Genomic DNA, 17109 nt, shown 5'->3' with positions numbered 1-17109 from the left:
TTTGGTTGGGAACATTCCATATTCTTCCCTGTGTATTGTTTCTTTCTTCCCACACTGAGGATTTCCCTATAGAGCTTATTCTTCCTTCACTTGAGCCCTGTCACTTTTTTTTCTAGGTTCTTTCAGCATAAGTTGTATTTTCCTCTGATGAGATCTGTGTTCAGAGGAGTCTGAACAAACTTTTCCTATAATAGCCTCCTTTCATCCTCTGTTTTTGGAACAGCAGAGCTCAGGGTTGAACTTAGTGTTTTCCTTACTGTCTGCAGTTAGGCTAGGCACAGGGTTACTCAGTCTTGGCAGTGTTGACATTTGGAGCTGGATAATTCTTTGTGGGGGCTCCCTTATGCATTGTAGCGTGTATAGCAGTAACCCTGGCCTCTACACACTAGATGTCAGTAGCACCACCTCCCCAAGTTGTGACAACTAAAGATGTCTGTGTCCCCCAGAGGAGTGGGGGCAAAATCCCTCTCCCCAGCCCCACTGAGAAGCTGCCTTCCCTACTTTGGTCTAACTTGAGAATTAGATGTCCTAGACTGGTTAACTAAAGGGAAAAACTTTGATATTCCCTGGATCAGGTACTGTGCCATGTCCCAAGGATGCAGAGGGGAAAAAAATCAGTCCCTTACATTAAAAAAAAAAAGAATAGTTACACAAACTTCAAGCAGGTGAATTCTATGACAACTTTACCTGGTTCTGTACCCTGAAAAGTGGGCTCTATTTGAGTTAACAAGGTTGTCCCACGTGGTTTGTTTACATTCTCTGCTTCTGGCCCCTCACCCTTATTTAGCTTCTGAATCATTTGTGGGTCCCCCAAAGTACCATACTCTTTCCTTTGGACTTTTGTGTAAAGTTCCAAAAGCCTAATTTATTTCTAGTGCCGAATCTTGCCACTGGGAACGCTGAATGTGTATTTATTGGCTCAAGGCCTGGCTCAAAGTTTCACAGATACTATTTTTTTGGCCAATTGCCAGCAGGTTAGTGGGTGCTTTCCTTGATAAGATTATACGCTCTATAGGTCCTTGGGTTAAGAATCTACCCGACTAAGAATTTAACCTACCCAGTTGGCTGGGTCCTTTCAAGGCAGGCTGGAGGAGGTATCAGTGAGGTGAGTTCCTTCCATGATTCAGTACTCATTCTTCGGGAAACTAATTCAACTTTGCTTCAGATGATTTCCCTCCCTCTTTGGTACGGTGGAAGCTTACCTCTGGTCACCTCTACTAAAAAGCAATTCTGAATTCCAGGCTCTCTCAATCCTCTTGGGACTGGGAAGTGGTTTGTCTCTCCACGGGGCTTGTCTAGGTCTTGGGTGTTTGGAGGGGCTCAAGGTAGTGACTTGGAAAAGGAGACGAAGCTGATAGGATGGAAATTTAGGAGCCCAGAGCAATCCCAGATAACTCAGAAATCTCCGGAAGAGAAACTTTGATGTTTGTGGTCTTTTTAAAATGCATGGCAATCTTGCATTCTGGTTCAGGAATATGCTTGTGACTGGCCTACATGTGTCCATTTATTCAATGAGTGCTGAGATGTTGAGCATGTTCTAGGCCCTGGTAGTCTCCTCTGGGGCAAGTCATCAGGGGCCCAACTGTCAAGGAATTTACATTCTGGTGGAACCACCTTTAAAAGTACTTAGGGGAAAAAGATCAGATACCTTCAGAGGATTCTGTGGCTTCACGCACCCCCAGGGCCCCTTGCATCTCTCCCATAACCCCCTCCGAAAATTTAAATGTGAAAACTCTTTACTCCAGCAATTCTACTCATAAGTATCTGTCTTAAAAACATACTTGTGTATGTGTATATATATGTACAAGGATGTTTACTGCAGCTTTGTTTATAACAGTGAAACATTTAAAATAAAACTGGTACATTTATACATGAATATAATGGAGCCATTACAATGTATATGAATTGTATCTATATGTACTGACAAGATCTCCAAGACATACTGTTAACACAAAAACAATACCCAACAAACCGATCCCCAAAAAGCCCCCCCAAAATCATAAAACTATTTTGTTTACAGTTAAGTATATAGATTGAGGAAAAGGACTGGAGGGGTACACACTGAAATTGTAACAGTGATTAACTGGAGAAAAGCGGGAATTGTGGGAAGAGAAAGGTCAGCTGTTTACAGTACACACAAAAGGAATAGGGTGTTCATGTAGCCTTTAAAATAATTTTTAAAAATAACACCTGGGAACTATATAACACCTGAGAGAGACGCTGGGGGGTTTATCTGGTTTAGCTGCAAAGTTCCAAGATAAAGACTAAAACACAATTTGCAGCTTGTGAAATTTCCACTCTCCTGACTCAGGCGCTTTCTGAAAGTTGGTTTGATCAGAGTGACCCTACGTGGTTGTCGAGGGAGCGCAGAGGCTGGAGGGGGCGTCCAGGTATTTGCTGTGGACCAGGTGAGACCCGCGGTAGGAGAGAATAAACTCCGAAGCAACTGCGAAAGATCTCACTAGGGGTAGGGGACCTGGGTCCTTCTCACTGCTGTGTGTCCCCAGATGGTCACTCTCTAGGTGTCTGGATGAGGGTAGGGGGTGGATCGAACAGTTTCTCGGAGGCCAAATCATCCTGGATCACTCTCACCCTGGTTGACTTATTGCGACGTATGTCTTTCTCGCCAGTCGTGGTAATGTAATCTAGAGAGTGTTCCCGGATGTAGCTCAGCGGTTCTTTCGACTAAGGCATCAGCCTCTAACCACTTGCGAGGTGGTTCGAGACCCGCGGGCGTTCTCCAGTTTTGTCTCTGTCCCAGCCTTCTTCATTTTCCCCGTAAGCAGCCTTGGAGAGTGTGTTTTGAGACTCCTCCCTTGCCCAGAGCACCAAAGCGACCGGGTTTCCAGTGGATATTCAACTCCCTGACGACCAGGAACCAGGGCGCCTTGGAGAAATGGCTGATGCTAGGACTGAGGCAGGAACTACAGGGATGAACCTGGAGTATTTTGTAGTGCTAGAAAGTAAGGAAGTGCTTAAAAAAAAAAAAAAAAAAAACAAAATGAAAACAACCCTCCCCCTTATTACTTATATAACAATTATTTTATTCTATTTTCCCCCTTCTCTCCTCCCTTCCATTTTTAACGTCATGTTGTTTTTAGAAAACAAAATTGGTATATTATTTTTCCACCCTGGTAACCACCTTTATTTTAGTTGGACATCTACAACTTAATATATGTAATGCTTACCATCATAATGCTTTCTGAATTTTGCCCCAGTTAGTTCTTAGTTGGATGAAGCTCATTCTCTAGTAAATTCTTCAAGAGAAACTCCTGAGTATGGTATTCTGAATTCTTACATATTTAAAGCAGATTTAATTTTATAGCCTTAGTACTTGAAGGACAGATTGCCTGGATATAAAATCTTGGTTCACACTTCTTTTCCTTGAGTTTTAAAAAACCTCTTTGCTGTCTTTCTTTGTGTGTTGTTGTGAAACCTGATACCAACCTGATTTTTTCTTCCTAAATGATTTGGTCTTTTTGCTTGAGGCCCAGAGAATTTTTTCTTTCAAATCTAATTCATTTTCTAATTTATATACCTCAGAGTTCACCATTCCATATCAATTTTTCTAGGTTCATGGAAGACCCTTTCAATGTGTAGATTCAAGTTTTATTTCCAGAAAGTTTTCTTATCCTATAATTTTGAATATTATGTTCATTTCATTATTTTGTTTTGCTTCTTCAGGGACTATAATTATACGTTGGATCTTCTTTGTCTTTGTATTAGCACTTTCTCTGATCCTTCTTACTGCTGTCTTGGTTTTATTTTTATTTTCTTGGCTGTTTTAATTCCTTTCCTCAATATCAGTTATTATATTTTAAGTAAAATCTCTTCCCCTTGGACATGTTATAGTCTTGTTTTTTTTTCCTGAGATGATTTGTATTTTTCCTCAATTTCTCATGATTCTGACTAACTCTTGTCTTACATCTTTTTGGCTTTTTGTCCATTTCTGTTCTGAGTTATTTTTCTGATTCCCAGTATTTTTCTATATCACAAAATGACTGTTTAAGGTTTTTACATTCAGGTTGGAATGTTGTGTTTCATTTTTCCTGTTTCATGGTTAGTTTTTAAAAAAATATTTATTCTCATTTTTTGTTGTCTTTAATACTATGCCTGCCATTTTCTGTCCGTTTTCAAATGTCTTTATTTTCCAGTTTCAGCAATTGCAAATGAAGCAGGCATTTATCAGGTTTCTTAGTTTAAGAGTGCCCTCTTCTGTTGGTAGAATGAAGTGCACTTTTTCAAATGGCGGGGGTTGGGGGGAGGGGGAGGGGGGAGGGGGGTGGGGGGGGGCGTGAAGCCCAGGTTGATGTGTCTTATGATTTTGTGGTTGTCCTTCATTTCCGTGATGATCTTCATTTTCACAGCTTGCTACCTTCTTTCTCTTCACCATCAAGCTCTCAAGGGATTCCTCCTCTTCAAGTTACTTCTTTTCCTCCACACGAGATGCCTTCCCCAGGTTACCATTTCTGGTCTCAAAACGCTTTCAAGCCCTTCTTTTAGAGTCCTCAATTCCTTTCATCCACCAGGTCTCAGAACTTTTGTCAACTTTTCTCCTCTCAAGCTGGGGTTCTCTTTCTGGTGGTGATTTTATCTGTCTTCCACCAATGCTAGGCCCTTGCTGCTCTCTAGTCTTTTCTATAAACTTGGCCTCTCTTCCATAGCATGGCTTTGTAACCAGATCTGCTAGTTTGGTATGTAAAATGAAGTTTATAATATTTTCTGTCTCCAAATTATGCTGTAGCCATAGGTGGTTTTATTAGCTTTCCTTTTTGTTTGTTTGTTTTTAGGATGAGTTGGAGAGATTAAAATTTAGGTGGCTGGCATTATTCTATGGAAACCTGGAAGCCAGGTCATTTTTTTTTTTTCTTTAAAAAATTTTTAGGGGCCGGCCCCGTGGCCAAGTGGTTAAGTTCGTATGCTCTGCTTCGGGGGCCCAGGGTTTCACTGGCTTGGATCCTGGGCGTGGACCTAGCACCACTCATCAAGCCATGCTGAGGCAGCATCCCACATAGCACAACCAGAAGGACCTACAACTAGAATACACAACTATGTACTGGGGGGCTTTGGGGAGAAGAAGAAGAAAAAAAAAAGAAGATTGGCAACAGCTGTTAGCTCAGGTGCCAATCTTTAAAAAAAATTTTAATTCTGGTAAAATACACAGAAGGTAAAATTTACCAGATGAACCATTTTTAAGAGTATAGTCAATGTTGGGGCCGGCCTGTGGCCGAGTGGTTAAGTTCTCGCGCTTCACTTTAGCAGCCCAGGGTTTCGCCGGTTCAGATCCTGGGCACGGACATGGCACCGCTCATCAAGCCATGCTGAGGCAGCATCCCACAAGCCACAACTAGAAGGACCCACAACTAAAAATACACAACTATGTACTGGGGGACTTTGGGGAGAAAAAGGAAAAATCTTAAAAATAAAAAAAAGAGTATAGTCAGTGTTATTAAGTACATCATATTGTTATGCAACCATCACCATCTTCCATTTCCAGAACTCCTTTCATCTTGCAAAACTGAAACTCTATATCCATTACACAATAACTCCCCACTCCCGACCGCGACCCCCAGCTCCAGGCAACTAGCATTCTACTTTCTGTCTATAAATTTTACTACTCTAGGTACCTCATATAAGTGGAATCATACAGTATTTGTCTGTTACTGGCTTATATCACTTAGCATAATGTGCTCAAGTTTCATTCATGTTGTATCATGTGACGGGATTTCCTTCTTTTTTAAGGCTGAAAAATATTCTATTGTGATTTTATAATACATTTTGCTTATTCATTTATCTGTTGATGTGCACTTGGATTGCTTTCACCTCTTGGCTATTGTGAATAATGCTACTATGAAGATGGATGCACAAATATCTCGTTAAGATCCTGCTTTCAATTCTTTTGGATATATATGCAGAAGTGGAATTGCTGGATCATATGGTAATTCTATTTTTAGTTTTTGAGGAACTTCCCTCTTTTTTTCCATCGGAGCTCCACCGTTTTACATTCTCACCAAGAGTGTGCAAGGATTCCAATTTCTCTACATCCTCACAACACTTGCTATTTTGTGTTTTTTTGATAGTAGTCATCCTAATGGGTGTGAGGTGATTCCTCTGTTCTTGCATGTTTATTTTTCCAGTTTGTCTGCATCCATAAAATGTTAGTATTTTTGGGGGGATCATATTAACTTATCTATTAATTTGGAGACAACTGGCATCTTTATGATATTAAGTTAAAGGGACTTACTCTAAGAGCGAGGAATGTTTTCTAGTTGCTCAAGTCCAGTTTTGTGTTTTTAGAAGTGAATTAAATTTTTCCACACATGAATTACACATTTCTTGATAAGTTTTTTAAAAAGAATTTATCCTTTTTTTGTTTACAAATAGGATCTTATATTCCATAAAACTTTCTAATTTGTTATTGTTTATATATATGAAGATTGTTGATTTTTGTATATAAATTTTATGTTCTGACACCTTACTGAATTGTTTTATACTTCTTTTCCAATTTATATACCTCTATTTGTTTTCATGTCTCTGACTGTATTGGATAATTCCTCCAATGCAATATTAAATAGTGGTAGAAATAAAAATCATCCTTGCCTTGCTCCTGACCTTTATTAGAATTCTTCCACTGTTTCCCCGTTAAGATGTGTCCTTAACATGGTAATATATGTGTATATATATATAATATGTATATAATATTATAAGAAAATGTAATGTACATACACATAGGCTAGAGATATAACCATCAATTCCCATTTTGATTATTAAAAAAATCTGAAATGTGTTGAATATTACTGAAGCACCTTTTAGCACATATGGAAATAATTTTGACTTTTTTTCTTAGATCTATTGATTTGGTGAATTATACTAATGCAATTCCTAATATTTCATTCTTGCATATCTGGGATAAATTGCACCTGGTTATGATGTCTTATTTTTATAATGTGTTGTTGGATTTTGTTTGCTAATATTTAAGTTTTTGCTTCTATATTAATAATTGAGATTGATTTGAAGTTATATTGTTGATGCTATTTTTTAATAGATTTTATTTTTAGAACAGTTTTAGGTTTACAGAAAAATTATGCAGAAAACATAGAGAGTACCTATGTACCCTCTCCCCACCCACGCTCCTACAGCTTTCTATTATTAACATCTTGCATTAGTGTGGTACCTTTGTTATAACTGATGAACTAATATTGATACATTACTACCTGAAGTCCATAGTTTATATTAGGGTTTACTCTTTGTGTTTTACAGTTCTGTGGTTTTTGACAAATGCATGTCATGTTTCCACCATTAGAATATCATCCAGAATAGTTTCGCTGTCCTAAAAAATGCCCTGTGCTCCACCTATTAATTCCCACCCTGCAAATCAAACTTCTGGTAACCACTGATCTTCTTACTGTCTCCATAGTTTTGCCTTTTTCAGAGTGATATATAATTGGAATCATAAGTATGTAGCCTTTTTAACTGGCTTCTTTGACTTAGCCATATGCATTTAAGTTCTCTCCATATCTTTTTGTGGCTTGAAAGCTCATTTCATCACTCAATGATATTCCATTCTACCAATGTACCGCACTTTGCTTATCCATTCATCTATTGAAGGACATCTTGATTGCTTCCAATTTTTGGCAATTATGAATAAAGGTGCTACAAATATTTGTGTGCAGGTTTTTTTGTGGACATAGTTTTCAATTCATTTAGGTATATACCTAGGAGCACAATTGCTGTATCATATGGTAAGCCTATGTTTAATTTTCAAAATAACTGCCAAAATGTTTTACAAAGTGGGCATATCATTTTGCATTCTCACCAACAATGAATGAGAGTTCCTGTTGCTCCACATCCTTGTCGGCATTTGGTGTTGTCAGTGTTTTAGATGTTAGCCATTCTAATAGGTGTGTAGTGGCATCTCATTTTAATTTGCAGTTCCCTAATGATATAAGATGCTGAACATCTTTTCAAATGCTTTTTTTGGCCATTTGTATAACTTCTTTGGTGAGATGTCTGTTCAGATCTTTTACCTATTTTGAAATTGAGTTGTTTGTTTTATTGTTGAGTCGTTGGTTTTTTTTTAATTTTTACGATTGGCACCTGAGCTAACAACTATTGCCAATCTTCTTCTTATTCTTTTTTTCTTTTCCTGCTTTTTTCTCCCCAAATCCCCCTGGTACATAGTTGTATATTTTAGTTGTGGGTCCTTCTAGTTGTGGCATGTGGGACGCTGCCTCAACATGGCCTAACGAGTGCTGCCATGTCCGTGCCCCAGATCCGAACCCTGGGCCTCCGAAGCGGAGCATGTGGGCTTAACCACTTGGCCATGGGGCTGGCCCCTATTGTTGAGTTTTAATAGTTCTTTGCATATTGTCTTAGTCTGTTTGGGCTGCTGTAACAAAATAGCATAGAAAGGGTGGCTTACAAACAACAGAAATTTATTTCTCACAGTTCTGGAGGCTGGGAAGTCCAGGATCACAGCGCTTGCAGATTCCTGTTTGGCGAAGCCCTCCTGGTTCATAGATTGCCATCTTTTTACATGGTGGAAGGGGACTAGGGAGCTCTGTGAGGTCTCCTTTATATAAGGGCACTAATCCCATTCATGAGGGCAGAACCTCCCAAAGGCCCCACCTCCTAATACTATCACTTTGTGGGTTAGGATTTCAACATATAAATTTGAGGGGACAACACATTCAATCTATGGCATATATTTTGGATACAAGTTCTTTATCAGACATACATTTTGCAAATATTTTCTCCCAGTCTGTAGCTTGTGTTTCCATTCACTTAACAGTGTCTCTCATAGGGCAGAAGTTTTTAGTTTTAATGAAGTCCAACATCAATTTTTTCTTTCTTAGATTGTAATTTTGTTGTTACATCTAAAAAGTCATCACCAAACCCAAGGTCACTTAAATTTTCTCGTATGTTATCTTCTAGAGGTTTTACAGTTTTGCATTTAGATCTGTTCATTCATTCTGAGAGTTAATTTTTGTGAGAGGTATAAGGTCTGTGTCTAGATTGTTTGTTTGTTTACACCTGCTCCAGCACTGGACATTTGCTGAAAATATTCCCTTTCTCCATTGAATTGCCTTTGTTCTTTTGTCAAAGATCAATTGACTATATTTGTATGGGTCAGTTTCTGGGCCTTCTACTCCGTTCTCTTGATGTATTTGTCTATTCTTTTGCCAATACCACACTATCTTGATCACTGTAACTTCGCATAGTGAGTCTTAAAATCGGGTAGTGTCAGTCTTCTGGATTTATTCTTCCTTAGTATTGTCCTGGTTACTCTGAGTCTTTTGCCTTTCCATATAAACTTTAGAATTCGTTTGTCAATATCCACAAAATAACTTGCTGGGATTTTGATTGAGCTTGTGTTGAATCTATAGATCATGTTGAGAAGAACTGACGTCTTAATCATTGAATCTTCCCATCAATGAACATAAAATACTTCTCCATTTATTTAGATCTTCTTTGATTTCTTTCATCCGTTTTGTAGTTTTCCTCATATAGAGCCTTTACATATTTTTTTAGATTTACACCTAAGTATTTCAATTGTTTTGGTGCTAATATAAGTGGTATTATTATTATTTTTTAAAGATTTTATTTTTCCCTTTTCTCCCAAAGCCCCCTGGTACATAGTTGTGTATTTTCAGTTGTGGGTCCTTCTAACTGTAGCATGTGGGATGCCGCCTCAGCATGGCTTGATGAGTGGTGCCATGTCCTCGCCCAGGATTTGAACTGGCGAAACCCTGGGCCACCGAAGTGGAGCATGCGAACTTAACCACTCAGCCACGGGGCCGGTCCCTGGTATTATGTTTTAAATTTTAAATTCCATTTGTTATTTCTGGTATATAGGAGAACAAATTGATTTTTTTTTCTTAAAGATTGGCACCTGAGCTAACATCTGTTGCCAATCTTCTCTTTTTTTGCTGCTTCTTCTCCCTAAAGCCCCCCAGTACATAGTTGTAGGTCCTTCTGGTTGTGCTATGTGGGATGCTGCCTCAACATGGCCTGACAAGCCATGCCATGTCCACCCTCAGGGACCCTGGGCCACCAACGGAGCGTGCAAACTTGACCACTTGGCCACAGGGTGGGCCCCTGATTTTTGTATATTAATTTTGTATCCTGCAACCACCTTGCAATAATTGCTTATTAGTTCAAAAGTTTTTTGTTGATTCTTTGGTTTCTTACATAGACACTCATATTATCTGCAAACATAGACAATTCTATTTCTTCTTTCCCAATATGTATACATTTTATTTCCTTTCCTTGTCTTACTGCATAAGCTACGACTTCCCGTATAATTTTGAATAAGAGTTGTGATAGGGGACATTCTTATCTTGTACTCAATCTTAAGGGAAAAGCATCTAGTTTCTCACCATTAAGTATGATGTTTGCTGTATGTTTTTGTAGATGTTTATCAAGTTAAGGAAATTCCTCTCTATTCCTAGTTTGCTAAGAGTTTTTGTCATGAATGGATGCTGGATTTTGTTAAATGCTTTTTCTGTATCTATTTGTATGATGATATGATTGTTCTTCTTTAGCATATTGATGTGATAAATTACATTAATTGATTTTCAAATGTTGAATCTGCCCTGCAAACCTGGAATAAATCCTACTAGGTGATGGTGTATAATTCTTTTATACATTGTTGCATTTGGTTTGCTAATATTTTGTTGAAGATTTTGTATCTATGTTCATGAGAGATATTGATCTGTAATTTTCCCTTCTTATAATGTCTTTGTCTGATTTTGGTATTAGGGTAATGCTGGCTTCATAAAATAAATTAGGAAGTATTCCTTCTGCTTATATTTTCTGGAAGAGAATGTACAAAATTAGTATCATTTCCTCTTTAAATATTTGGTAGAATTTGAAACTATTTGGGCCTACTGCTTTCTATTTTGGAAGATTATTAATTGTTGATTCAATTTCTTTAATAGATATAGACTTATTAAAATTATTTCTCCTTGTGTGACTTTTGGCAGATTGTGTCTTTCAAGAAATTGGACTATTTCATCTAAGTTATCAAATTTGTGGGTATAGAGTTGTTCATAATATTCTTCTGTTCTCTTTTTAATGTCCATGAAATCATGAGTAGTGATGGTGCATCTTTCATTTCGAATATTAGTAATTTGTGTCTTCTCTTTTTTTCTTGGTTAGCTTGGCTAGAGGCTTATCAATTTAATTTATATTTTTGAAGAATCAGATTTTGGCTTTATTGATTTTATCTATTATTTTCCTGTTTACAATTTCATTGACTTCTACTCTAATTTTAATTATATCTTTTCTTCTGCTTACTTTGGATTTAATTTGCCCTTCTTTTTCTTGTTTCCTAAGGTGGAAGCTTAGATGATTGATTCTAGATCTTTCTTCTTTTCTAATATATATATCCAATGCTGTAAATTTCCCTCTAAGAACTGCTGTTGCTGCATCCCACAAATTTTGATACATAATACTTTCATTCTTATTTAGTTCAAAGTATATTAAAATTTCTTTTGTGACTCCTTCTTCGACCTATGTGTTATTTAGAGGTCTGTTTAATCTCCATATATTTTGGGATTTTCCAGCCATCTTCCTATTACCAATTTCTAGTTTAATTCCATTGTTGTCTGAGAGTTTACTTTGAATGATTTCTATCATATTAAATTTGTTAAGGTGTGTTTTATGGCTCAAAGTGTGATCTGTCTTGGTGAATGCTCCATATGTTCTTGAGAAGAGTATGTATTCTGCTGTTGTTTAATGACATATTCTATAAATGTCAATTAGATCCAGTTGATTGATCATGCTGTTATGTTCAACTATATCCTTACTGATTTTCTTCATGCTGGGTCTGTCCATTATTTATTGAAGGGTTTTGAACTTCCCAACTACAATAGTGGATTTATCTGTTTCTCCTTATATTTCTATCAGTTTTTGCCACATGTATTTTGATGCTCTGTTGTTAGGTGCATATACACTCAGGATTGTTATGTCTTCTTGGAGAGTTGACCCCTTTTTCATTATGTAATGCCCATCTTTATCCCTGATCATTTTCCTTGCTCTGAAATCTACTTTGTCTGAAATTAAAACAACTATTGTAGCCTTCTTTTGATTTCTATTACCATGGTATATCTTTTTCCACCTATTTACTTTTAACCTATCTGTGTGTCTATATTTATAGTGGGTTTTTTGGTAGACAAAATGTAGTTTGATCTTGTTTTTTTTTTTTTTTTGGTACCTGAGCTAACAACTGTGGCCAATCTTTTTTTTTTTTCTGCTTTGTCTCCCCAAATCCCCCCTGGTACATAGTTGTATATCTTAGTTGCAGGTCCTTCTAGTTGTGGCATATGGGACACCGCCTCAACGTGGCCTGACGAGCAGTGCCATGTCCGCGCCCAGGATCTGAACCCTGGGCCGCCGCAGCAGAGCTCGCGAACTTAACCACTTGGCCATGGGGCCGGCCCCTGATCTTGTTTTTTATACACTCTGATAGTCTCTGTCTTTTAATTGGTGTATTTAGACCATTCACATTTAAAGTGATTATTGATATAGTTGGATTAATATTTAACATATTTATGACTGTCTTTATTTGTTGCCCTTGTTTTTTGTTCTGCATTTTTGTCTTCCACTCTTTTTCTGCCTTCTCTGTTTGTAATTGAGCATTTTATGTGATTTTAGTTTTTGTCCTCTCTTAGCCTATCAATTATTTTTCTTTTAAAATTTATCAGTGGTTTCCCTAGAGTTTGCAATATACATTTACAGCTCATCTACATTCACATTCAAATAACACTATACCACTTCATGGGTAATACAGGTACCTTGTATCAGAGTGTTTCCAATTCCTTCTTGTCCCTTATAACATTGCTATCATTCATTTCACTTATCTATAAACTATAATTATCCAATATATTGTTGCTGTTATAATTTTATACACACTGCAACCTGCAATCAGTTAAGGATAAGAAAAATAAAAAATTTATTTTACCTTAGTTCCTTCCTTATCAAATGTTCTTCCTTTCTTTATATAGATCTGAATTTCTGACCTATATTATTTTTCTTCTCTCTGAAGAACTTTTTAACATTTCTTTCAGGCAGATATAATGCTGACAAATTCCCTCAATATTTAGTTTGCAAAAATATTTATTTCTCTTTCACTTTTTCAGGAAAATTTTGCTGGATACAGAACTTTAGCTTGATGGGGTTTTTTTCTTTCAACACTTAAAACATTTCACTCCACTCTCTATTCTTGTTTGCATGATGTGATGGGTAATTTTGTATGTTAACTTGGCTGGGTCACAATGCCTAGATATGTAATCAAATACTTCTGGATATTTTTGTGAAGGTGTTTTTGGATGAGATTAACGTTTAAGTCAGTGGACACTGAGTAGAGCAGACAGTCTTCCATAATAGAGGTTGGCCTCATCTACTCATTTGAAGGCCTGATTTAAACAGAAGACTGATCTCTCCTTAATAATAGTGAATTCTGCCAGTAGATTGCCTTCAGACTTGAATTGCAGCATCATTTCTTCCCTGGTCTCCAGCCCACCAGTTCACTGCGAAGATTTTGGACTTGCCAGCCTCCATAATAGTGTGAGCCAATTCCTTAAAATAAATCTCTTTCTTTCTCTATATACACTCCATTGGTTCTGTTTCTCTGGAGAACCCTGACTAGTACACGTGATTTCTGAAGAGAAGTCTGATGGAATTCTTATCCTTGTTCCTATTTTCCCCCCATCTATTTCTTTTAGGATTTTCTCTTTGTTGTTAATTTTCTGAAGTTTGAATATGATACGCCTGGTGTAGATTTTTTGGTTTTTATCCTGCTGTGTGTTATCTGAGCTTCCTGGATCTGAAATTTGGTGTCTGTCATTAATTTTGGAAAATTCTCAGTCATTATTACCTTAAATATTTCTTCTGTTCCTTTCTCTCTTTCTTCTCCTGGTATTGTTATTATATGTATGTTACACCTTCTGTAATTGTCCCACAGTTCTTGGATATTCTGTTCATTTTTTTCATTCTTTTTTCTCTTTGCTTTTCAGTTTTGGGAAGTTTCTATTGACATTTCTTCAGCTTTGTCCAGTTTACTGATGAGCATTCATTATTTCTGTTACGGTGTTATTGATTTCTAGCATTTCTTTTTTTGAAAATTAGGACATTTATTTTCCTTTAAAGAATCCATGCTTTCAAGAGATTCTTTCCCTCCAAACACAATTTTAAGGTTGTTTACATTCAAGCAAGAGATGAAACACAGTTCCAACATAGCATGTACATGGTGATGGCATGGATTCTACTCAGCTTTGGAAATGCCAAGCCTGATAACAGACTGCTGTCATCCACGCTCACATTCTTATGTTACTGATTTTTCTTCTTCAAATGGCAGGGTGAATTGTCAGACTTTACTTCATGAAATCTTGAAGATTAAGTCTATCGTCTGAAATAATTATCATAATTACCAAATAATTATAATAATTACCATGTTTATAATTATAACATACTGATAACAGAAGAAGATGAAGTACCAAATTATGTTATGTACTTACAATAAGTCATTGTAGATCTAAGCCTTTTTACAAAGATGACTTGGAAAAAACTTCTGTCCATCAAGGGAAGAGGAATGAAAGAGGCTTTTGAGTCTCAAATTTAATTCCTCATTTTAGGTTTCTGTTAAATATAGGCTTTGATTGTGCTTCCCTTCCTCCATCACATCTTCAAATTCATGGAAGATTCTAATTCCGGTTGGTTGTATTGCAGCAATTGTAATAGTCACTTGGTGGGAAGCAAATTTTCCTGGGAGAATTGGAGGGAAATTTTGTTTTGTTGTTTGGGTTTGCTTTAAAAAAAAACTATATACAATTGATTTGGGTTTCATCTCTAGCATTTTCTTATGATTCTTTTTTAGAGTTTCCATATCTCTGCTTACATTACCTGTCTGTTCTTGTATGTTTTCTATGTTTCCCATTAGAGCCTTTATCATATTAATGATAATTATTTTAAAGTCTAAGTCTTATAATTCCAACATCTCTGTCATATCCAAATCTGGTTCTCATGCTTTCCCTGTCTCTTCAGTCTGTGTCTATCCCTTTTAATATACCTTGTAATCTTTTGTTGAAAGCTGGGTGTGATGTACCAGGTAAAAGGAAATGAGATAAATAGTCCTTTTGTGTGAAGTTTTGTTTGTCTGGCTAGGGATGAGGCTGATTTTACTGTTTAATTTACCTAGAAGCTGTTTTTATACCTAGCTGTAGGTGTCAGAGGTTAAAATTTCCTCTGGTGTTCTTATTTTTGTCTCCTCCTTTGTCTTTGGGTTTCCCTGGGGACTTCTTTTTTTTTTCCTGCTGTTTCTTCCCAAATCCCCCCCAGTAAACAGTTGAATATTTTAGTTGTGGGTCCTTCTGGTTGTGGCACGTGGGATGCCACCTCAGCATGGCCTAATGAGTGGTGTCATGTTCACACCCAGGATCTGAACTGGTGAAACCCTGGGCTGCCGAAGCAGAGCGCACGAACTTAACCACTTGGCCACCAGGCCGGCTCTGGACTTCTTCTTAAATAAGGCCTGAGACATGTAATTCTTTCAGTTGCAATCCTCTTTCATACAGGAGCCCTATTGATGTGGTGGTAGAGTGTGGGGAGACTGGAAGTGTTCCATAAGCCTATGATTACATTTCAGTCTCTTAGTGAGCCTGTGCCCCTGGACTATGACCTACACATGTGCTTCTCAGCTTTCCCCCCACCTTTTTTCCAGCTTTACTGAGATATAATTGACATACAATATTGTACAAGCTTAAAGTGTACAATGTGATGACTTGATATGTGTATATATTGCAAAATGTTTACCACAATAAGCTTAGTTAACACAACCTTCATCTTACATAGTTGCCATTTTGTTGTTGTTGCTGTTATGGTGAGAACATTAAAGCTATACTTTTACAGCAACTTTTTAGTATAAAATACAGTATTGTTAACTATAGTCATCATGCTGTACATTAGATACTCAGAGCTTACTCATCTTATAACTGAGTTTGTGTCCTTTGACCAACATCTCCCTTTTTCCCCCACCCCTCAGCCCCTGGAAATCACCATTCTATTCTCTGTTTCTATGAGTTTGATGTTTTTAGATTCCATGTATAAGAGAAATTATACAGTATTTGTCTTTCTCTGTCTGACTTATTTCACTTAGCATAATGCTCTCAAGGTCTGTCCATGTTGTCACAAATAGCACAATTTTCTTTTTTTATGCCTGAATAATATTCTATTCTGTACAGTCATGTGTCACTTAACAACAGGGATATGTTCTGAGAAATGCGTTGTTAAGTGATTTCATTGTGTGGGAACATCACAGAATGTCCTTACGTAAACCTAGGTGGAATAACCTACTACACACCTAGGCTATATGGTATAGCCTATTGCTTCTAGGCTATAAATGTGTACAGCATCTTACTGTACTGAATACTGTACTGTAGGTAATTGTAACACAGTGGTAAGTATTTGTGTATCTAAACATATCTAAATATAGAAGAGGTACAGTAAAAATACAGTATAAAACATAAAAAAATGGTACACCTGTATAGGGCACTTACCATGAATAGAGCTTGCAGAACTGGAAGTTGCTCTGGGTGAGTCAGTGAGAGAGTGAGGAGTGAATATGAAGGTCCAGGACATTACTGTACACTACTGTAGACTTTATAAACACTTTACACTTAGGTTGCACTAAATTTATAAAAAATACTTTTCTTTCTTCGATAATAAATTAACCTTAGCTTACTGTAATTTTTAAATTTATAAACTTTTAAATTTTTAAAAGCTTTTTCACTCTTTTGTAATAACACAGCTTAAAACACACAGTGTATAGCTGTACAAAAATATTTTATTTATTTATATCCTTATTCTGTAAGTTTTTTCTTTTAATTTTTTTTTTTACCTTTTAAACTTTTTTTTGTTAAAACCTGAGACACAGGGGCTGGCCCAGTGGCGCAGTGGTTAAGTGCGCACGTTCCACTTTGGTGGCCCGGGGTTCGCTGGTTCGGATCCCAGGTGTGGACATGGTACTGCTTGGCAAGCCATGCTGTGGTAGGCAGAGGAAGATGGGCATGTATGTTAGCTCAGGGCCAGCCTTCCTCAGCAAAAAGAGGG

The sequence above is a fragment of the Equus przewalskii genome, chromosome 13, assembly GCF_037783145.1.
Source record: "Equus przewalskii isolate Varuska chromosome 13, EquPr2, whole genome shotgun sequence".
Taxonomy (NCBI): domain Eukaryota; kingdom Metazoa; phylum Chordata; class Mammalia; order Perissodactyla; family Equidae; genus Equus; species Equus przewalskii.
This window is presented reverse-complemented; position numbering follows the sequence as displayed.